This window comes from Mya arenaria, chromosome 5 (assembly GCF_026914265.1).
Source record: "Mya arenaria isolate MELC-2E11 chromosome 5, ASM2691426v1".
Classification (NCBI taxonomy): domain Eukaryota; kingdom Metazoa; phylum Mollusca; class Bivalvia; order Myida; family Myidae; genus Mya; species Mya arenaria.
Window position 1 is genome coordinate 6,880,194 of NC_069126.1, and position 24,247 is coordinate 6,904,440.

Sequence of the window (24,247 nt, forward strand, 5' to 3'; positions counted from 1 at the left end):
ACAACAATTATTTGACCACTCTCACTTTCAATTGTTTGAACACAATTACGATAAATGCTTACTCCAACTGTTTAAAGTCCTACGATAATTCGTATGAAGACCGTTTATATTATTAAAGTAGTATTATTCGATGAATAGACTTGCAAACAAAAATTGATCTTGCACTGCTTCACTTGAGCGTATCATTTTGATAAAATGAATTGGTCTACATATATCCCAGATGTTTGCGTTTGTTGTATTCTATCGAAATAATAATTATACGATACACTAAACGCCATGGATGTTGGGCTTAAATATGCTCTGCAGTACATTTATAGAAGGATGAAGTCGATGGTTGATCCAGGATTTGGCGCAAGAGGGGCCGCAACATCGTTGATGCATCTGACGACTTGCGTTTCTCCACAGAACCAAAAAATATTTGTTTAAAATTTCATAAGGTGAGTTTCTTCATTTGGTTCTTTTATTACTAGGCCATGAATAGAACTAATGATGGTATCTCACCTAAGAGGTTGTGGGTAGTGGGCTCGATCCCAACTGGATGAATTATCACTTGGTCCCTTAAACTAAAATGACAAGTATCTATTTTAACACAAGACACCGACTCAAAAGTTACATCTGTCTTCACCAAAGAGTTAAATTGAACAAATAAAATCAACTACTACTACTGCTTGTATTGCTACTACTGCTGTTGTTACTGCTATTCTTACTGCTACTGTTTCTGACACTGCTTCTGCTGCTGCTGCCACAGATGCTACTGCAGATGCTGCTTTTGCGACGTTTTTGTGACTACTACTACTACTACTACTACTACTACTACTACTACTACTACTACTGCTACTGCTGCTGCTGCTGCTGCTGCTGCTGCTGCTGCTGCTGCTGCTGCTGCTGCTACTTAAAATGATAACAAAGTCATAATAATAATATTTCAGACACAGATTTTGGACTGAAGAAGAACTTCAGGAAATGAAGAACTTGTGTCATAGAGATGTACAAGGCTTCTTGCCTAAAGATGTGTTCAAATTATAGGACGCACGTGCGTGATTATTATGAAATTTGAGTTTGTGGCTAGTTTTTTTTTCAATATTAAGGTATTGCGATTCAGTACGTGACAATGTTCGACAAGGTCGTATGGTGGCCTGTGCGCCAAATGATACACGCAAGGAAGTCATGGTCGTAGTTTTAATATTTATTAATTACTCAGCAAATACCTCAACCAGTAAAAGTTCAATTGCATGTCAGCCATCAAGCGCTGTTTACTTGAGCATGATTTGGCTGCACTATATAACCGCATCAACCTTGCAAACGAACGTTCTCTCAATTTGTCATTGATCGTGTTTCATTTTCTTTTGCAAATTAAATTGAGCATAAGTGGGAAATTGTCTGAATACGGCTTTTACGAAACTCAGGTTTGTTAAGAACATGAAACAGAAGGCAGTGACAATTCTGGCACCGTCAGCTAATGTTATGGAAGAAGAAATGATTCTGGCACCTTCAGCTGATGTTATGGAAGAAGCAATGATTCTGGCACCGTCAGCTGATGTTATGGAAAAAGCAATGATTCTGGCACCGTCGGCTGATGTTATGGAAGAAGCAATGATTCTGGCACCGTCAGCTGATGTTATGGAAGAAGCAATGATTCTGGCACCGTCAGCTGATGTTATGGAAGAAGCAATGATTCTGGCACCTTCAGCTGATGTTATGGAAGAAGCAATGATTCTGGCACCGTCAGCTGATGTTATGGAAGAAGCAATGATTCTGGCACCGTCAGCTGATGTTATGGAAGAAGCAATGATTCTGGCACCGTCAGCTGATGTTATGGAAGAAGCAATGATTCTGGCACCGTCAGCTGATGTTATGGAAGAAGCAATGATTCTGGCACCGTCAGCTGATGTTTTCGAAAAAGCAACAAACAATTATGAAAGTGAAAGGGCATGCAAGGGACAATTTAGTTTGGACCAGGATATCATATATAAAGATCATAAGGCAGGAATATCTCTGGCACAATCAGCTGATTGTTTGGAGGAGGCCGCGGACAATTGTCTGAGTGAACGAGCATGCAAGAAACGATGTAGTTTGGACAAGGATATCATATATAAAGATCAAGAGACAGGAATATCTCTGGCACAATCAGGTGATTGTTTGGCGGAGGCCGCGGACAAAAGTCTGAGTGAAAGAGAGTGCAAGAGGCGATGTAGTTTGGATGCATTGGCCATATATAGTCGTGGAAGCGTTTCTAACGATCGGTACCATTCGAATGGCTTCGACTTCAATAAACATATTGTCCATGCTTGCGTGGTACTCAAAGTATGCAGCATGTTCTCACTGATGCTTGTGTTTGCAACCATAGTTGCGCTTTTGCGGACAATTAACAAAATGTATGATGTGAAATTTCCTGGAATGGACCCAGCGTTCTATGAGGATTGGTTTGGGTTTAATCTCAACCTTGAGACTATTAAAACAATGGTCCGGGATAACGAAGCGGACTTTGTGTGTAAATCGGTCGTTGGAACTCTTGCGAAAGATCTCAAAGTGTTTACATTGGATAAAGAACCGACCTCTTTACTGGCTATCCAGACCCCGGGAAGGCCACTTGTTGTGAACTTCGGAAGTTGTTCCTGATTACCATTCATGGCAAAATTGGCCTCCTATAACGATTTGGTGCGTCGTTATGGTGATGTCGCCGACTTTGTAACAGTATACATAGCTGAAGCTCATCCCTTAGAAGAATGGGCTTTACTCAATCACCCTAAATACACTCGCCATAGACATAAGACTCTCCAAGATCGTCTTGCAGCAGCGAAAATGCTGAGGACAGAAGGCATTTTGGGAAATATCATGATGGAATCTCTTGACAATGAATCCTCGCAATTGTACGCGGCCTTACCCGAGAGGCTGTATATAATCCAAGACGGGATCGTTAAGTTCAGAAGTGGGCTAGGACCGTTTGGTTATATGCCCGAGAAAGTGGCTTTATGGATTCAGAATAATGCTAGATAGATGGACTTCGTAGTTATCATCTACCCTCCCCACGAATTGCATGCAAGATTTGTTCATGCATTTTCAGTTGCATAATTTTCCTTGTTAAAAAACGAATTCGTTTTCAGTCCAAAAACTTCAACTTCGTTATTCTAACCGTTCGATGAACTTGGTAATTGAGATGAATGTGCGGTCTTGTATAGAATAGGTCGAGTGCGAATAAGTCTTAACGCCCAAATGATTACATTTTAATTAATAAAACCTTCCTTTGTAGTTTAATTGCTTCAGCCATGAATCAGGATATCCAGTGAAAATTGCCAGATGTTTTATATAATCAACTATAAAACTGTTTAAAGAAAATTGTAAATAACCAAGGTTTTATGATATTAAAATATAAAGTAAAATAACAAACAGAAAATTAAAAAAATAGTGAAAAGATGCTCTTAATGAGGTATATGCAACGTTTCAAAATAAAGGAAGAAAGAGAAATGCAATAATGTTTCAAAAGTGGGCGCCATATGGATGTTTTCTGTTAAATTGTATTGTTAGGCTGCATGGGAATATGTAATTATAGATAATTACGCAGAAATGAAAATGTGTAGACTAAAAAGGTCTGCCTACAATACCTACTACCAATAAATCAAAACGTCCTTAACCAAATTACGTTCTACTTAACATTAAACCAGCAGTACACTTGCGAGATGAAAGCAACGTAAATAAATCTTAGTGTATAAAGGTTTATAATTTACTGTTACAAAAGCAATGATTTTATATGAAATCGGATTCGAATTTTATTGCCTGTGAACGGAATGATCAAAAAGTAAAATTAAACCTGTCCCTCCTACAGCCTTTAAACATTTTTAATTGGTTACAGTTTTGAGTTGTTGCAATACCAATGTTAACATTTTTGTCAGCACTGTGAACACCTCGGCTATTTCACCATCGAACACAACCTCTGATGTTTATCAACGGCTTACAATGTCAGAAATAATTACATTCGTCTAAGTAATTTTAATCAGGCACTTGAACTTAATGACTTTACTCCTGGAAATCTAAATTATTTATGAGTATCTTCTGCAAACTGTTTGTTTTGTTTTGTGTCCCTGTTCTATAGTAGCACATAGACTACAAGTGGGGAACCAACTAGCTCAAGCTTATTCTCATGAGCGACTAGTTGCCATTAACTTAACACATGGAATGGGACAATTATCCGTGACAGATAATGATTGGCTCATTTATGGATTACTTTAGAAAAGTTAAGCGTTCACTTAATGTTATTTTAAATAAACCAAATGAAGATAGAGTGAAAGCGGGGACCCAACAAGCCCACGCTTACTATCATGGTCGACTGCGAGCCTTAACTGAACTCATGACATGAAACAACTACCCATCAATGTTTTCTTCATGAACAGTGAATGATTGGCCTATTGATGGGTAACTTTAGTAAAGTACAGCGTTCACTGAATGTCATTTTAAATAAACCAAATGAGAATAGGGTTTTGTTTGTATCCTAGGCTCTTCTTTAATGTTTTATATGTACTTGTATTTGTTGCTTTGTTTGTGTGTTTTGTGTATTTATTCATGCTTTGTTTTAATGATTTATGATAACATGTAGTGTTGGAATCAGCATTCCGTATGAACGGTATTCTGAAAAAAATACACCAGAAAACCATGATAATTGAATGTTGCACTAATGTTATAATAATTGAAAATAAAACAAGTATAATTATGAAAGTGTTTAATATGCCGTTCTTTCCAAATCATGTGGTAACAAAAGCATTCACCTTTTTTTCTACAAACATTGCGTCATCAAATCCGAAAACATTCTTAATTTTGATATTGATTATATACATGAACAAAAGTTGAGAAATGTTGGTTTTAACAACATTGCCATTTAGTACAATATGGTTATAAGTCTTGCATTTTGATCCGGGATGTTGTCTTGAATTTTTATCACAGAAGTATTTGAATCTAGTAAATTGGTGACGAAATCCACGAGTCTAATATATTTTGAGGACGCTTTGTTTTCTGGCGTTATTTTAAAATCGCACAATGCAAGTTATACATGTTATGAACATTCGGAACTGGACGGCCATTTTCTATCGAAACAAACTCAGAGGATGTATATGGACGGTTTAAAATGTCAGAAGTCTTGATATTTAGGGGAAAATACACCAAATCGGAATTACTTCTTTTAATTAACACATGATTATGGTTATATCATCTTAGTCCATTGGCTACCTTCCATATGTATAGGCTTTAAAGCTGCACTCTTACAGATTTACCGTTTTGACAACTTTTTTTGTCTTGGAACGAGCCAATTTTTACGAAAAACCATATATAAGACTGCTGACAAAAAATTATATCGCAGATTTTTATATTTAAGATAAAAAATTAATGTTTTATGCATTTTTCTTAAACCGTGGTAAGCCATATAACATCAATATTCGAACGGAAATATTCAAATCTGCGATCTGATCTTTTGTCTGCAATGTTTTATCATTGGTTTGCTGATATTTACGCAAATATTTGCTCTTTCCAAGACAAAAAATAAAAAAGTTGTAAAAACTGTAAATCTGTGAGAGTGCAGATTAAAAGCTTAATGGTTTGTAATTTAATCTGGATGCTGGATCTACTTGGTCTACTTTAAATTGATTACGTTTTCACCGCATTGTTTATCCTCGTACACCTGACATTGTCGTTTTTACTGAATACACAGTAGTTACGTTCAACCAATTTTATTTTTGTTAGGAGAAATGTATTTTCTTCTAGGGTTGTTTACTACACTAGTGGAGCTTTCTCCCAATATATGGTGTTAGGGTCGTGAAGCACTAGAAATTAGTATTATTTCGAGTGCAAAGTTGTCAATAGTCAATAGAATATATAGGGAATTTATTTAGAAGTCTGTGATTTAAGGGTCTACCCGGGGTTACCCAAAATACCAAATGATTAGATATGTTGTTTAACCATTTTCGCCTACCAACAGCAGATGAATGATGTTTAAAATCGTTTCCAGCGTTTAAATGTGAATAAAAATGCAGATTTTGAAAATTTTGATAAAATTCTACGGAAGGCCATGGGTGTCGTCGTGGACGAAAGTATTTTTTGCATATTTCATTGCACTCCAACTGGATAAGTGCGACATCATTTAACCAATGATTTACGACGTTACAAAATCAGCAATTATTTTGTACAAACGTATCTTGTCTGTCTGTTAAACAAATACTTAATTGCAGAAGATACAGTAATTATTATATATATATATATTTCTTTCAAAATGTAAATATTAGCATTGATCGTATTTTTTCTTGTTTTTATGCTGTATAAACGCAGTAGGGCAAGCGAGCAAATGATTAAGAAACGCTAGTGCGCTTCATCGAATTAGCTTACGTGTCGTACTGCATTCATACAGCATAAACGCAAGAAAAATTGCGATCAGTCCTTGAAAAAGTCAACTTTTATAAAAAAAAAGGTTTTACATTTAACAGTTAAACGTTATAACATTACTCTTGCCACGCTTATAATTTTTGCATTAATACACTTCATTGGCAATCAATTTAAACTATTTTTATAAGTTTTCGTTATAACACTTCACTTAATTAAAAATGCCCAAGGAGTCCGAAAGCGCGCAATACGAGTTAAAAATGTTTTGACGTGACCTTAGCAGAATGGAATACGAAAGTGTATGGCTTGCAGACTGTATGTCAGCTTATGTATGCTTATTTAAACTCGCGCTCGGGCAATGCCATTTCGGCGAATGCTCCGATAAGTTTTTTAGTCATTTAAGGTTTGAGAGCATAGTGCACAGACAACATGTAACCCTGGTTAAAGCTACCCTGATTCTTTAACGTGAACCAGTGTATATCACTGTCGGAACCCTTATTAAAAGTCCCACCCGGAAGACGATAAGGATATTTTTAGTGGTGCGGCGGGGTACGGAACTTGCGATACCTGCATTGACAGTCAAGTCTGTTACCACTAGACTACGAATTTGACACGGGCTTGCAGATAAGTAATGCCTTTATAAGAAAATAAATACGTATTGTTTATATTCGACTAGAAACAATGCGGCCTTGTCCGAAAGGACATTAGGGGTTTAGCCACGCTTTAAAAATGACAGGGTGCTGAAAAGGGACGGAGAACTAAGGAAACAAAAGGACACATTATGTGAGGAACTTGAATATCATAAGTTTGCCAAAAATGTTGGAATTCTGATTAACATAGGTAATTTTAGGTTTTAACTGCCAGTTATAATTATTAAGTCTTTACATATTTATTATCATACAATGAGCTTTTAAACATAACAAGGCAAATATATGATTAATCCATTCAAATCTTAAACAAGCGGAAGGGTTCCCATGCGAATTACCACGAAAACACAATAGTGCTACCAAAAAGGGTGGTGTGCAGTACCCTTCTATAATCCTTTCGCTAAATTCCTAAATATATATACTTACCAAAGATTGTATTATCAGATAATCATGGCCTGTTTATACGGGGTTCTGTGCCTCGCTTGGTGACGATTTACTACTTGAATCAATGCCAAGAACTTGGCTTAGTCGAAGTGCTATGTAAACCGTGGATAATGAAATCTGCTTTTTGACCAATCCTCTTATTTGCCTATATCAACGACCCAACTGCTGAAACTTCCTCAGAGACCAGGCTTTTGCTGACAACTGTTTCTTGCATATCCGAGGAACAGAGGAACTTAGGAAGCTCCTAGACGATAATGATGTGGCTGGGAGGTGGCGGTGGCGGATGACATTTAAAATCTCAATAAGTTTCAAGTCCTGTGAATCTGCACCAACAGCCGGTACAAGCACAATACCATGTACAAGTAAATTTAAAAAACCGTACCAATCTTTGGATATCTGTTAAATGTACATAAAGTAAGAAAGTTGTCTCATTTAAGAAAAAGAAGAAGACGAAAAAATATAATGACCATGTGATCATATATATATATATATAAGGTATGGTGAAAATTAAGGATGAATATCTTACCTTTGAGGGTAGCAACTGGACGCTTTAATGGAGAACCACTTGTTCAGAGCATATGCAGCTTAAACCAAATAGATGATATTGAAAACGAAACGCAGTTTCTATTTGAATGAAATCGCAACAATGAATTTTGATTTTTGTACTCATGAAAATACATGTACATTTTCTAGGAAATCTTAATCATATATGCAATGATACACTTCACTGGGATTCAATTTATACTTAGTAATGCATATTTTATAAGTTAGGATATTACATTTAATTAACACTAGTATTTAAAATGTTACGATTTACATGTGTACTTCCACTGATGCGCCATAAATACGAGGTGGTTTTCGATGGTAAATGATCGAGTTGCTCCGAATGACCTTATGTAGATACAAATAAATCATGGATGTTAAAATTTGGTTTAAAACATTATTGATTGACTTATGGTGTTTTCAAATATTACTACATGTATATATTACATGCATCCGGTCAGTTCGCATCGACATACATAAAAGTATGCGACCAATTATAAAAAAATAGAAATCATTTCCTATGACGCACATTTCCTTTTACGGTTGAGCTTGATTGTGACGAAAGCTGATAGCTTATAGAATCACGATTGAGTCCATTTCCTAGGTATAGAAACCAGTACTAGTGTCCACTTCGAGAGACCATATACGAACGTATCCCATGCGGGGATCAAAATAACAACCTCTTGAGCGAGAGTTGGACACCAATCATAAAACCTCTCTCACTTTATAGTGTTCGGTTTGAAGCCAATTACGGAAATGCTTACCCCTAACTTTTAAAAGTTAATTTTTATTATTATATGTGAACAGTCCTATATCGAAAATACATGCGAGGACCGTTTATATGATAAAAGTAATGGTATGCGATGAAAACACTTTCTTGCTAGTCAACTCAACTCAACTCAACTCAACTTAGTTCAGTACATAAAGGCCTCCGGCCCAAAATACATACTACTATACATGTATATACATCATTAATTACAATACAGTGGTGTCATTGCTTGATACAAATTATATACAAATTTCAATATAATAGCAATTATAAATCACTTCTTCACTAGAGCATATCACTTTCATAAAACAAATTGGCCTACATATATCCAAGATGTTATATGTTGTGTTCCATCTTAATCATTATTATACGAAACACTTAACACCATCGCTGTTAGGTTCAAAGATGCTCTACTTTTTAAAAGTACGTTTATTAAAGGTTTAAGTCAAGGGTGGATCCCGGATTTGGCGCTTGAGGGGTGTGATGCATCTTTAGATGTGCCCCATTCAAAAGATACGATCTTCTTTTACTAGAATTTAGATAGGGGAATTTGTTTATAACCACTACCGCTACTACTACAACTACTGTTACTGCTACTACTACAACTACAACTACAGCCTCTACTACTACAGCCACTACTACTACTACTACTACTACTACTACTACTACTACTACTACTACTACTACTACTACTACTACTACGACCACCACCACCACCACCACCACCACCACCACTACTACTACTACTACTACTACTACTACTACCACCACCACTACTACTAAATACATAAACGAAATAATAATCATAATAATATAGTAAAAATAGTAATGGAAAAACGCATCCAGCTTATTTCAAAAACAAAATACTGATTTCGGACTAAAGAAGAACTTTAAGTACAGAACTAACAAGTGCCATAGAGATGTATAAGACTTATGAGATAAGGTCGTATTGTGGCTTGTGCGCCAGTTAGAACACATGTTCCACTAATGATACACGCATGGATGTCATGGTAGTTGTTTTCATTTTTTATTCATGACTAAAAGCCATTCGGAACTCCTCGGCCATTTTTCTCGAAAACAACCTCGGCTGTTTGCCGGTACATCAGTTGAAGTAGTCATTAAGTAAATATAGTGTTTAAGAGTTGTATTCATTGCTCTCCGTTTAAATTGCTCGCCATTGAAGTGTATTATTGCAAACATAATTAAGATTCCCAAGAGATAAGTCATAAAGTTTAACTACTATATACGATTACTACGCGATCTATTTGCAGCGGACTTAAACGTACCACTTTTTAAGTATGTAAACCGTCCAAATACATCCGAGGTTGTTTTTGAAAAAATAGTCGAGGAGTTCCGAATGGACTACAAGCAAAGGCCTCAACCATCAAAAGTCCAGTTGTATGTCAGTCATCAATCGCTATTTACATAAGCATTTGAGTTCACTATATAACCACAAAACCCTTGCAAACTAAACTTAACTCATTTTGTCATTGGACGTGTGTATTTTTTTGCAAATAAAGAAACTTCTCGGGCATGTAACCAAGCGGTCCAAGCTTACTTCTGAACCTGATGATCATGTCTTGGATTATATACAGCCTCTCGGGCAAGGCCGCGTACAATTCCTGGATTTATTGTCAAGCGAGTCACAATTACGTTAGGTAGATTGACTTGATCTTAAAACAACAACGCCATCTTTCTATCTGTAAAATGAACTTTAATAATTGAGATGAATGTGCGGTCTTGAATTCAATAGGTCGACTGCAAATGAGTCTTGTACGCTCAAATGAATACATTTTGAATTGATATAACTTTTCTTTGTACAAAGCTTGTTCTTGCTTCAGACATGAATCAAAATATCCAGTGAAAATTGCGGTCATTGTATAAAAGTTTTGATTTTCTTAAAGGGACATTGTCGGTTTTTCATGGTTTCATTTTTAATCAAATGGCTGTTTTAAGAAATTTGATAATCGTACCAAGATCTTAAGATATTAACTTATCTTTGATTATAATACTAAACAGAAAACGACAACAAAAAAGAAACGTAAGCCGATTCCGAAATTTATGCAAAATATAAAATAAAAAAGCACCTATATATGTTAAAAAAGTGGTAGCGATATATATGGACAAATAATTACATATATTATATGATCTAACCAGTAATGTTTATAATAAAAGGGTTATTAGTACTGCGTTTTGATCCGGAATGTCGTATTCGACTCTCATGGACTCTCATGGATATTTGCAGATTTGATTTCAAGGGGCGCAAGCCGAGTAAAATCCGAATCTGCAAAAATCCACTCGAGTCGAATACAACCTCCCGGATCAACACGTAGTAATAATAACCCTATTTGATTTAAGTTATGTAAACCCTTCGTTTCAAGTACGTTTCAAAAATCAATCCAGACTGTGATCTTAAGAATAATCACCAGGCTTCAACTTTGCTGTGATCGAAATAGATTTTCAGGGCCAGCCATGCAAACTGTTTGTTTTGTTTTATGTCCCTATTCTATAGTATCACATAGACTACAAGTGGGGAACCAACTAGCCCACGCTTACTATCGTGAGCGACTGTTGCCCTTACTTAATTCATGATATGAGACAACTACTCAAGGGTATTTCTTCATGGAAAGTGAATAAATGGTCTATATATGGGTTACTTTAGTAAAATACAGCGTCCACTGAATGTCATTTTAAATAAACCAACTGGGAATAGGATTTCGTTTGTTTCCTATGCATTTCTTTAATGTGTTAAATAGGGGTTCACCTATTAGTTCATGTTCATTTGTATTATTTTTCCTCGAGTTAATGCATACTTTGATAAAGTTTACCTTTTACCTTTTACGTTTTTACTTTATTCTGGATTGTTAGAATAATAGTGAGGTTGTGCACGCAAACTGGTTTAAACCCCCAGTAAATTTACATTTTACTGACCGTTCTAAGGCGGTACCTAACAATCCTTGATAAACACACCTAGTTTTTTTAAATAGCATATATGCCCTGTGTTGTTAGTGGAGTTTAGTGCTGTTGTTCCATGTTTCTTGTTTGTGATTTTTTGTTTTTGTGTTCTATGTCTTTGGCGTTTTACCCTGTGCCATAAAACGGGGTTAGTGTTTAAACTTTTGGCTACTGAGCTTGTTTCTGTAGTTTTTGCCTATAAATATTAAATGTATTTTGTAGTTGTTGCTTTGTTTGTGTATTTATTCATGCTTTGTTCTGTTGCATTCTGATAACATGTAGTGTTGGAATCAGCATTCCGTATGAACGGCATTTTGAAAAATGACCTCAGAAAACCATGATACTCGAACGTTGCACTTATGTTATAACAACTGAAAAAAATAAGTATAATGATGAATGTGTTTAATATGCCGTGCTTTCCTATCATGTGGTCCTTTATTCCGCTATGAATGGCACATTTGCTGCAAACCTTGCGTCATCAAATCCGAAAACATTCTTAATTTTGATACTGATGTGTGCGTGCGCGCGCGCGCGCGTGTGCGTGCGTTTGCGTGCGTGTGTGTGCATTCGTGCGTGTGTGATAAACTTATTGGACCAGAGGCCGTTTTAATTACTTCGCATCGGAATGGTACAAAATGTATGTATAAGTCGGTGCGCATGCGCGAACCGGTAAACGATCCCAAAATAAAATCCATTAAATACTTAAAGGAAATAAAGCGGTCATACTCTTCGATCACTTTCTAATCGAGTAAAACGAAGATCCCTTCCGGCGCACCCTTTTAGTTGACACATAACCGTTATCGATTATTACTAATCACTCTTATATTATATTCACTAATCAGGCGCGTAGGAAGGAAATTGACATTGGGGCCGCGGAAAGGGGTGGGCTGGGGAGGGGTTTCCCGTCCCGTCTAGATTTTTTTTCAATTTTAAACATTGAAAGACTCGATTTCCAGTTAGTTCAGGTTTTATTTTCATGTTTTATCTAAACCTTTTTTCGGTTAAAATAACATTATGAGCAACAGCGACATATTAATTATTGCGCAATCTTAAAATATTCTAAACGCCAGCATCATTTACTTTGAAATACTCATATTTGCGCAGTCTCACAATGTATGTTAATAACAAATTAGCACAATTTACCTCTTCATGGTGAAGCCACAAATGACTTAGTAATAAGACCCATTATATTAAAATACATTAGTTTAGTATATGCTTTCCGGAAGATTATTGAGATTTATCAGTGAAATAAAATTGATATTTCACTGTTTCAAATATTTAACTACACTGTATGTAGGTCGAAAAGTAATTTTAATTTTGCAGTTAAACTTAATGACTTCACAATAGCGCGATACGCGTTATTTGGAACTCTTCGGCCATTTTCCATGGCCGAGGTGTTCCGAATTAATACAAATGTTATGGTATTCCATAAACGTAGTCGAATACAGAAGTGTTTGACTTAAAGATAAATGATGCGTATATAATAAAAGAATTCTGCGGGTTGAACCGTTTAGATCTTAAGCTTGGCTTATCAGCTTTTCACGCCGTGACCAGTGGTCACGTGGTATGTGCTTGGCTTATCAGCGTTCCAAGCGGTGACCAGTGGTCACGTGGTGGGTGTCGGCCTATCGCTAGCCTCCCGCGTCAGCCATTTTAGAAAAATCTTCAGAGATACGTGCTTAAGTATTTTGAGCATTTTTTTTGCATAATTTTACCGATATATTGTGTGCGAAGGTAAATATTTTACGCATTATTCTTTGGGCGCCGTGAGGTAACACTTATGGCGGTTGTTTAGACGCCCAATATGCTAGTCGTGAATTATATGTTACGAGGATGTCAAACCCTCCTTATTCAGTAGCAATACATAAAACCCTAAATATATACTTATCAAATGCTGAAAATGTGTAGCATTCAACGATAGTTAATTCCACGATTGAGTAAATTGTTTTTTATAAACAAACACAAAACAGTAACTGATAGATACTTAATGAACATTATTTGTAAATAAAAGCCTGAAACAAAATATATAGTCGGGTTACAAAGCTTGTCGGCAATGAATACCAGACCTTGTCACATTTTTCAATAATACTTAACAAGAGACATATTTTGAATAATAACTTATCATTGTTGAAATAGTTTTGATCACTGTTCACACATAATGACTCTTTTTAATGTCCAACTCCATAAAATGAAAAAAAAAGTATAATACAATGAACCAGTAACTTTCAGTTTTGATCAACATGTCCCTTCATTTTGGATTAAGTATAAGTCAAGCAATACATGGGCCATCTGTATGCAATCCAATGTAATATTGAGTCTAAAGTAGGTTTTGTTCCCATTTTTAAATTTCATTTCTGTGCCAAGCCCTTCTTAGTGGATTGAGAAGCTTCGGAGACCTCACAATCTTTCCAATGATTAACCCTCTGACATTGAATTGCCAATACAAAATTAAAACTTCATAAATAAAATATTGAATGTCACAGTCTTAAACCGTACATTCACAAGATAACTTAAAGACATAACTTTAAGTCAGAGTTATAGATCTTTCTATGCATTTTTTTGTGTAAACATATTAGACATTATAATTATAGAATTGTATCTTTATTTTGAAGCTAAAAATAAATTTGGAGGCTGCACGGAGGCTTACTAGCTTAAATACCTAGTGATATGTAGGTTACACACCACCATTGTCATTTCCTCTATAATTCAATGTGAAATGATTATTTTTAGACAACATTTAAAGGCATTTCGAGCGAATGCAGACTATGATAAACATATATATTTCTAAAGTACAGGCTTTAAATTACCGTTTAAGCCAATAAAAGGGGGGGGGGGTCAAGTTATTCCTAAGAAAAATCTCTCCACTTGAAAAACAAACTCTCAAAATGGCACAGTCCGCCATGACAGTTCTTCCAAAATTACCTTTCAACTATAGGGCAGCAGTTTATGCTTAAATCTCTATTCTAAATAATAAATCAAGCAATAATAGATACTTAAGGTATAAAAGTTTCAGGAATAAGGATATATTTATTTACAGTGTATTGTGCATATGAAAACATGTCTATTAGTCATGAAAACATTATTTTTTTAATGAGAATTTTCCACACAACGGAAGTACATATGACGCAATGGTGACGTCATACCTGTAAGGCTAACCATTCCAAGGCGGTTGCCCCAACACTTAATATTAAGGCTGTTTTTGCTACCAGTCAGTGTGTTGTATATGCGTTTTAGTTTATTTCAATGTCTGTTTGTGCCTTTTTGACCTTATGGTTTTATTTCATATTTTGAATGTTTAATTTGCATACAACAATGATGATGATGGCACTAATTCTATGCCAAAACCTCAACACATTTTATTCAAACAAAAACAAGGAAATTCAGAATAACTTTTATTCAACATTTTAGAAATGAAAACATAATAAATGAAATAAAATATGTATCTGTAAAATCACATGCTATTTAATAATAATGTTTAATTCAACTTAATAAAGATAATAAATATTGGTTGCAATAAGCATTGCTCACCAGTTCTAATAAACATTCCATCAGATTGCAAAACAAAAGACAAATGGCAAAATTGTTTGCAAATCAGCTAGCATATTATTGTATGCCAAATTGTTTTAGCTAGACTGATACTTGTAAGCTGAAAAATAATACTCTTAAATAAATCACTCTTGAGTCTGTTTCCTGGATAGAAACCAGTACCGACGTCCTTTTTCTTGGTGGGGCTTGAACCCACAACCTTGGATTTGAGGCGGATACCTTATCCACTAGACCACTTTCACTTGTTCACATTTTAAAGAGCCAAATTCACCTGAAATAGAAAACATAAAATACAACAGAAGTAATGGGAATGAGATTTTCACATTAATTATTTCAAAAGCCTTTTCAATAACATTGAAAAGTATTCACAAAATATTTAGTGCCACACCAATTAAAAGCTGCATCCTCACAGATTTACTGTTTTGTCACCTGTTTTATTTTTGTCAGTTAATGAGCCAATTAGTGTGCAATGTTTAGAAACCAGTGATATTAAACTGCTCACAAAAGTGAGAGAGCAGCTTTAAGGCTTTGTGGAGTTTTGTGCTGTTCTACCATGTTTCTTGTTTGTGATTTTTTGTTTTTATCTTCTATGTATTTGGCGTTTACCCAGTGCCATAAAACCGGGTTTATGTTAAAACCTTTTGCTACTGAGCTTGTTTCTGTGGTATTTCGCATTAATATTTGTTTTAATTTTCTGAATGAAAAATACTATTCTGAAAAATACTACTACTACTACTACTACCACTACCACTACCACTACCACTACTACTACTACTTCTACTACTACTACTACTACTAATAATAATAATAATTACAAAAATACTACTACCACTACTACTACTACTACTACTACTACTACTAATAATAATAATAATAATTAATTATAATAATACTACCACTACTACTACTACTACTACTACTACTACCACTACCACTACCACTACTACTACCACTACCACTACTACTACTACTACTACTACTACTACTAATAATAATAATAATAATAATAATAATTACAAAAATACTACTACAACTACTACTACTACTACTACTACTACTACTAATAATAATAATAACAATAGACAGACGTACCCAGCTTATTTCAAAAACAAAATACTGGTTTCGGAATGAAGAAGAACTTCAAGTACAGAAAAAAACTAGTGACATCAATGTATAAGGCGCCTGGCCTTCAGTACTGTACATAGTTCAGGTCCCCCGTGCGTGATTTTCATGAAATTTGAGATAGTGGGTAGATTTGTTCTATCTTTAGGTTTAGCAATTCAGTACGCGACATTGTTCGACAAGGTCGTATTCTGGTTTGAGCGCATGTAAACATACATGCACCACTAATGATACACGCATGGAAGTCATGGTCATAGTTTTCAATATTTTTTCGTGACTCAGCAAAGACCACAACCATCAAAAGCTCAATTGCATATCAGTCATCAATCGCTGTTTACGTAAGCATGATTTGATTTTAACTACATTGGTATTTGTGAATTGCCACGACACCATTGCAACTGAAGTTCTCTCATTTTGTCATTGGACGTGTTTCATAAAAAAAATGTAAATTAAATTTAGCATAAGCGGGGATATTGTCTGTAAAACTTTATAATGCATGAATGTTAAACTCATGTTTGATTTGAACATGGAACAGAGGACAGTGACAATTCTTGCTCCGCCAACTGATGTTATGGAAGGATCAATACATCTGGCACCGTCAGCTGATGTTTTGGAGGAAGCAATATATCTGGCACCGTCAGCTGATGATTTGGAAGAAGCAATAATTCTGGCACCGTCAGCTGATGTTTTGGAAGAAGCAATAATTCTGGCACCGTCAGCTGATGTATTGGAAGAAGCAACAGAACATTGTCAAAGTGAAAGAGCATGCAAGAGACGATGTAGTTTCGACCAGGATGTCATATATAAAGATCAAGAGGCAGGAATATCTCTGGAACACTCAGCTGATTGTTTGGAGGAGGCCGCGGAGAATTGTATAAGTGAAAAAGAGTGCAAGAGGCGATGTAGTTTAGAAATAGTGGGTTTATATAGACGCGGAAGTGTTTCTACCGATCAATACCATTCGAATGGCTTCGACTTAAAGAAAAATATTGTGCATGCTTGCGTGGTACTCAAAGTATGCTGCATGTTCTCAGTGATGCTTGTGTTTGCAACCATAGTTGCACTTTTGCGGAAAATCAACAAACTGTACGATGTGAAATTTCCTGGAATGGACCCAGTCTTCTATGAGGAATGGTTTGGATTTAATCTCAACCTTGAGACTATTAAAACAATGATCCGGGATAACGAAGCGGACTTTATGTGTAAATCGGTCGTTGGAACATTTGCGAAAGATCTCAAAGTGTTTACATTGGATAAAGAACCGACCTCTTTACTGGCTATCCAGACCCCGGGAAGGCCACTTGTTGTGAACTTCGGAAGTTGTTCCTGATTACCATTCATGGCAAAGTTGGCCTCTTATAACGATTTGGTGCGTCGTTATGGTGATGTCGCCGACTTTGTAACAGTATACATAGCTGAAGCCCATCCGTTAGAAGAATGGGCTTTACTCAATCACCCAAAATACACTCGCCATAGACATAAGAATCTTCAGGATCGTCTTGCAGCAGCGGAAGTGCTTAGGACAGAAGGCATTCTGGGAAATATCATGATGGAATCTCTAGACAATAAATCCTCGCAATTGTACGCGGCCTTACCCGAGAGGCTGTATATAATCCAAGACGGGATCATCAGGTTCAGAAGTGGACTAGGACCGTTTGGTTACATGCCCGAGAAAGTGTCTTTATGGATTCACAAAAACGTTAGATGGACTTCATAGTTACCATCTACCTTTCTCGCGAATTGCATGCAAGGTGTGTCCCTGCATTTTCAGTTGCATACGTTTTCTTTAAATTTTTGTTAAAAAACGAATTTGTTTTCAGTCCATAAAGTGCATGTGATAGAATTGATCTCGAAACAAAACAACTTCATCTTTCTATCTGTAAAATGAACTTTGATAATTGCGATGAATGTGCGGTTTTGTATACAATAGGTCGACTGCAATTGGGTCTTTAACGCTCAATTGTATACATTTTAAATTGATACAACTTTTCTTTGTAGTTTGTTTTTGCTTCAACCATGAATCAGAATATCCAGTGAAAATTATTGGCATTGTATAAAAGTTTTCAATTTCTTAAAGGGGCATTGCCGGGTTTTTCATGTAATCAAATATAAAACTGTTTTAAGAAATTCAATAAACATACCAAGGTTTAAGATATTAAGTTATTTTTAAGTATATAATAATAAACAGAAAATGAAAACAAAAAAGAAAAGTAAGCCAATTATCATTACGAGATTTATGCAAAATTTAAAAAAATAGAAAATGCACAAATGTTACAAAAGTGGTCGCCATATGAATGTTTATCGTCATACAGAAGTGTAAGGTCACATTTGAATGGATCGTTATAGATAATTTGCAGAAAATGGAAAATGTGTTGACTAAGATACTCTGCCTTACCTTTTCTTCAACAATTAGTCAAAACCTCCTCATACAAGTTCTTGTTTAATTAACTTTACACTAACAATATACTTGCGAGATGAAAGCAAAGTTAATATATCATAAAACATATAGTTTATCAGTTACTCTTACAAAACTAACTAATTGTATTAGAAATAGGATTCGATTTTTATTGCCTGCGAACAGAATTGTAAAAAAGTTAAATCACTCTTTTCGCTCCTACAGCGTTCCAATCTTTTTATTTTGTTACTGTTCTGAGTTGTACGAATACTCATGTTATCATTTTTGTCGGCACTGTTTGCTAGCATTCGGACCACCTCGGCAAATTTTCCATCGAAAACAACCTCTGACGTATATGCATATGGAAAGTTTACAATGTCAGAAAGCTTTACATTAAACTACGCTGCGAGTAGTTATTTCATTTGAGCAGTCAAACTTTATGGCTTTACTCTTGGGAATCTATATTATTTGTGCAATAATCCACTTCACTGTCAAGATAATTAAACTTAAAAATACAATATACATGTTTAAACGCAACAATTGATAAATAATATTATTTAAATTTTACGAACTACTTCAACTGATGTACCGACATACATTCGAGGTTGTTTCCGATGAAAAAATGGAAGGGGTGTTCCAAATGTGTTTGCTAGTACATTGGGGTAAGACGCCAACTTCAAACCATTTAAATATGTTTGTGTTCCTAAAATAGACAAATACGTTCGCCAAAACTAATTTATAATGGACCTTTAAATGTTTGAAGTCTGAAGCTGGTTGCATAAAGCTGAAACACAAAGCTGTCTCTTTAGTACCTTAAAACTTACCAGTAGACTATGAAACAGCTGAACAAAAGCTTTTATGGTTTCCGCACCATAGAGTGCGCGGTAAAATATTACTCATAGAAGAAAATAAACCATTTGCATGAAATGTAATTTAAAATTGCGTGTGTAGAGTAATACGATGTTCAAGGCCAGCCATATGCACCCTGCGTTTTTTTTTTTTGCATTTGTGGTCCTGTTCTATAGTAGCACATAGACTGAAAGCGGAGACCCAACAAGCCCACGCTAACTATCATTACTGCTAGCGAACTCATGACATGAAACAACTACCAATGAATGTGGGGTTTTTTTTCATGAACAGTGGATGATTGGCCTATTTATGGGTTACTTTAGAAAAGTTCAGCGTTCACTGAATGTCATTTTAAAGATTCACTCTTACTCCCACATAAGAAGAATAAATGTTCAAAACAATGGTTCTTATGAAGGATACCGGGTTTAATTTGAAAGAAATGTGCATAAAACACGGTATTTCTACCTTAGGACACAAGTACATTCTTGTTTTCAGTTATTAATATTTTCCATAATTTCATTATTTAGTAAGTACTAGAGGTTCATCAGTCAAACCTGAGAGTAAGATAACTGTATTATTGGTCCCAGGACATCTTGATGTTTGTTATACATGTGTATGTATTGATTTTGAATAAGAGTGTCACTTTAAATAAACCAAATGAGATCAGGGTTTTGTTTGGATCCTAGGCTCTTGTTTATTGTTTTACATCTATATGTATTTGTTGCTTTGTTTGTGTATTTCGTCATGCTTTGTTCTATTGTATTATGATAACATGTAGTCTTGGAATAAGCATTCCGCATGAACGGTATTCTGAAAAATGACACCAGAAAACCATGATATTTGAATGTTGCACTAATGTTATAACAATTGAAAATAAAACAAGTATAATTATGAATTTGTTAAATATGTCGTCCTTTTCTATCATTTGGTAGCAAACGAATTCACCTTTATTCCGCTTTGTAAGGCACATTTGTTACAACATTGCGTCATCAAATCCGAAAACATTCCTAATTTTGATACTGATTATATATATTCACAAACAAAAAGTGAGAAGTGTTAGTTTTTACATGAGTTGCCATTTAATACAATATGGTTATTATTATTATTATTATTATTATTATTATTTGGTCAGAGGCCGTTTGATTCGCATTGGTTTGGTCTATATTGACAAGCGCGCATGTGCGAACCAATAAACGACCCCCTTTATAAAATTCTTAATGGTCTAAATGGTCGTTTTTCTCGAAAACTTTCTGAACGATTAAACCAACATTCCGTCCGGCAAACCCTTTTGAGGAGACATAACCGTTAACAATAATACTAATATTAAATAGCTCTTTTATTCTATTTACTAAGAGGACACATTACATTAAAGTAATAAATTATATTTAAAGGACGCACAATTTTGTTCTCTGACGTTATTTTAGCATCGCTCAATACCATTCGGAAGTCCTCGGCCATTTTCAATCGGAACCAAGGTCGGATGTTTGCCGGTACATAAGTAGAAGAAGTTTATTTGTACAAACTAAGTTGTTTTTATGCTAAATAATGCGAAGTTATATTTTTAAATAAAATCGTATATACAAAATATTCGCAGCTTTGGTGACTTATATATACATACTCCGGGTCGGGTGTACTTTTTTTGGTAAATATTGCTTTGATTGTGATTTGTTTGAATTGCGCATGTCACAATAATAAACAACTTACTCATATATCTCCAGACGTATGCACTTAGTATGTATATAGAGCATACAGTCTTGTTAATAATTTGTAAGTTATCAGTTCAAAACATGTTATTAATGGTTTTGCATCAGAGAACTTGCAAAGTAGGTGCATTGTATGTTGATACACTGGTACGCGCAGTTACCGATGTTATTATTTATGGTTGATTTGTTATTCCATTATAAAAGTCAGTGATGTTAATAATGAAACACATTAAATTATTAATTCAAACGTATTTCTTCAGGGAAAAAAGCAACTCAGATTTTAATAATTGTTTGACATGAATGTTACTTTATAATTATCAAAAGAAAACATAAAATAATGCATATATATGGTAAATTAAAATCTACTAATAGTTTTGAAGTATACATGGTGCTTTTTTGTTCGTGGCACCTTTTATATGTGAAATAAAAGAATATTTGATTAAAATTTAAATAGGAATAATTGAAGCTATTGGCTTCGTATGGGAGGCTACTGCGTCTGAGATTGGCGAGTGTCTGATTGCGCAATCGCGGTTGAGTGGCGTTAAACTTCAATGTTTACATTGGCTACGTTGACAAACTCTATGTTTACGCTGATTACAGATTAAAATGGTGAATTATTGCCGTGCTATGGCTGTCATTATTATAAATAAGTAGTGTTCAAACTTCTGTATGCTTTTGTTAACTACGTTTAACACGTACCATGGTACATCGATTTTCATTAACTTATTAACTCTTCTGAAGTTAATAATAGTTTTCGATTGTGCATGTGTATATATATGCGATAAAACAATTGCAAAGATACAGTATATATATTAACTTATGTGTATGTTTGTGTGCGTACGTGATGTTTGTTCATGTTTGCTCTAATTGTTTATTGTGATAAAATGCTTTTACCAGAAGCCTTGACATGGACAGGTCTAGGTGGCCTACAGAAGGCCACACTGGAAAAACATGTACATAACATTGTCAAATTGTACATCTGCAGTACCTGCAGATGGGCTGCAGAACATCGTGGAAATGGTAAACACTTCTGGGGGGGTGTTTTGGTTCCTGTAGCATATACAACATAATATACAGGTTTATAAATGCCATGCTTAAAAAGCGTTTGCGGTTTCCCTAACCATGATTTGAGAAGTGTGTATGGAGGTAGATAATATTTCTTGTTGTATGTACCTTTTGGCTACTAACACCCCTCTGTAGGATGCTAACCTGCATGTAACATATCTACAAGGGTGGTGGTGTACACATACCACTTTAGCCATTAACCAGGCAACCAAAGTGTAATTGGACCTGGGGGTTCAGGTTAGTTACAGGAAACTGTACAATCCTTTCTTTTCAATGATTCATGTTTTTTTTCTAATTTAATAATTGTACATATATTTATAAAATGATTAAAATGTATGCAAAATTATGCAGCAAAATATAAAAATAAGTTTGGTTCCTATAACCTGACCAATCTTGCATTTCTATTTAGACTTATAAATTTGATTGTTGTATAAATGTATATATGTATAATAAAGTTAAAACAAAACATGTTCAATAAAAACCACGGACCTGGGTTTATAGGTATGTGATAAAACTCATATATGATCCTATCTTAAAAATGTACCTTGTATAATCTGTCTTCAGGGAAGCTTGCAGTCATTTTTGACCCGACTGGGTACAAACTGTAAAAATGGGAAGCAGTTGCCCATGAGTTACACCATCATCACAGGTTATGAGTGATCGCTTTGAATGAAAGAAGAAAATGACAAAGGTCACAAAAGGTCCTTGCTTATCAGTCATCAAGGACGAACTAAAGGATACTGGATGTCTAGCAGGCATTCATATTTATATGGAATCCACGTGACAGGTGCAGCATCCCGGCTAACGAATATTTCAAATAACACAGGGTTGATTGAAATAAAACATAAAAAGCTAAACAGTGTTTGGGAGTAGGTTTAAATTTGTTATGGCCAGACATGGCGAATAAAAAAAATGATCATGTCAAAAATGCTTCTCAGTACTCAGTGGAAGCACTAAAAATAAAAGAAAACAAAGATGAGAAAAGTGTTTGGTGATGACACTACATGTAAGTCTCCGTTCGCTGAACCTGTTTGTCAATCACATGACGAATTGCCAGCTGAGTGAATTCAGGAACTTGTACTAATAGTATAGACCATGATAGACGTTGTGTTTGTTAGACTAATATTATATATAATTATTACTTTTGTAATAATAATTCACATGGGGGGGGGGGGGATTTTATGATGGATGTTAAGATTTCTATGACAAATGTTTTTATGCTCCTTAAATTACGGGTAGGTGGGCTTATTAAATTTCACCGTCGGTCCGGTTTTCCTATCCATGCTGTAATTTTGTCATGCAGTGAGGGGAAAAATACTAGTGATAGAAGAAAAATACTTGGTACATGTGTTCAATACATACATGTACATGTAACTTTAGATGATATTTCCAGTGCAAGACCCACGTCCCTGTCTCAAAGGTCCAGGTCACACTTGCATGATTATCATTATGAAATACTGCATGTTAAACTAGTCGGTTCAGGCTTTTAATGCACGGAGGGATTTAAAAATAAATTTACACCTATTATCGGTACATTAAGGCGATGTGTCTATTGCAAGACCCACATCCCTACCTCATATTTAAGTTCAAGGTCACACTTGATGTTTTATCCGGTTATGAAATGCTGCAAAAATCATCATGGCACATGGATAGAGTGTAGTTGACGGTCATGTCCAGGCGCTAACTTTGTCATGCACAGAAGGATTTTATAGCGTTTTGGCTCATTTTTTCGATACATGACGTTGCCTGCAAGACCCACGTCACTAACTCTGACTTCATCCTAAGTTCGCTTTATCTGAATTTATAGACAAACAGTACATGGCCTATTAGTAAAATTTTGCAAAATCCA

General features: G+C 35.2%; 1 pseudogene; it reads left to right on the plus strand.

Moving 5' to 3' along the window:
• Positions 1-16,724: 16,724 nt before the first annotated feature.
• Positions 16,725-20,504, plus strand: LOC128235169 (type I iodothyronine deiodinase-like; annotated as a pseudogene).
• Positions 20,505-24,247: the final 3,743 nt, after the last annotated feature.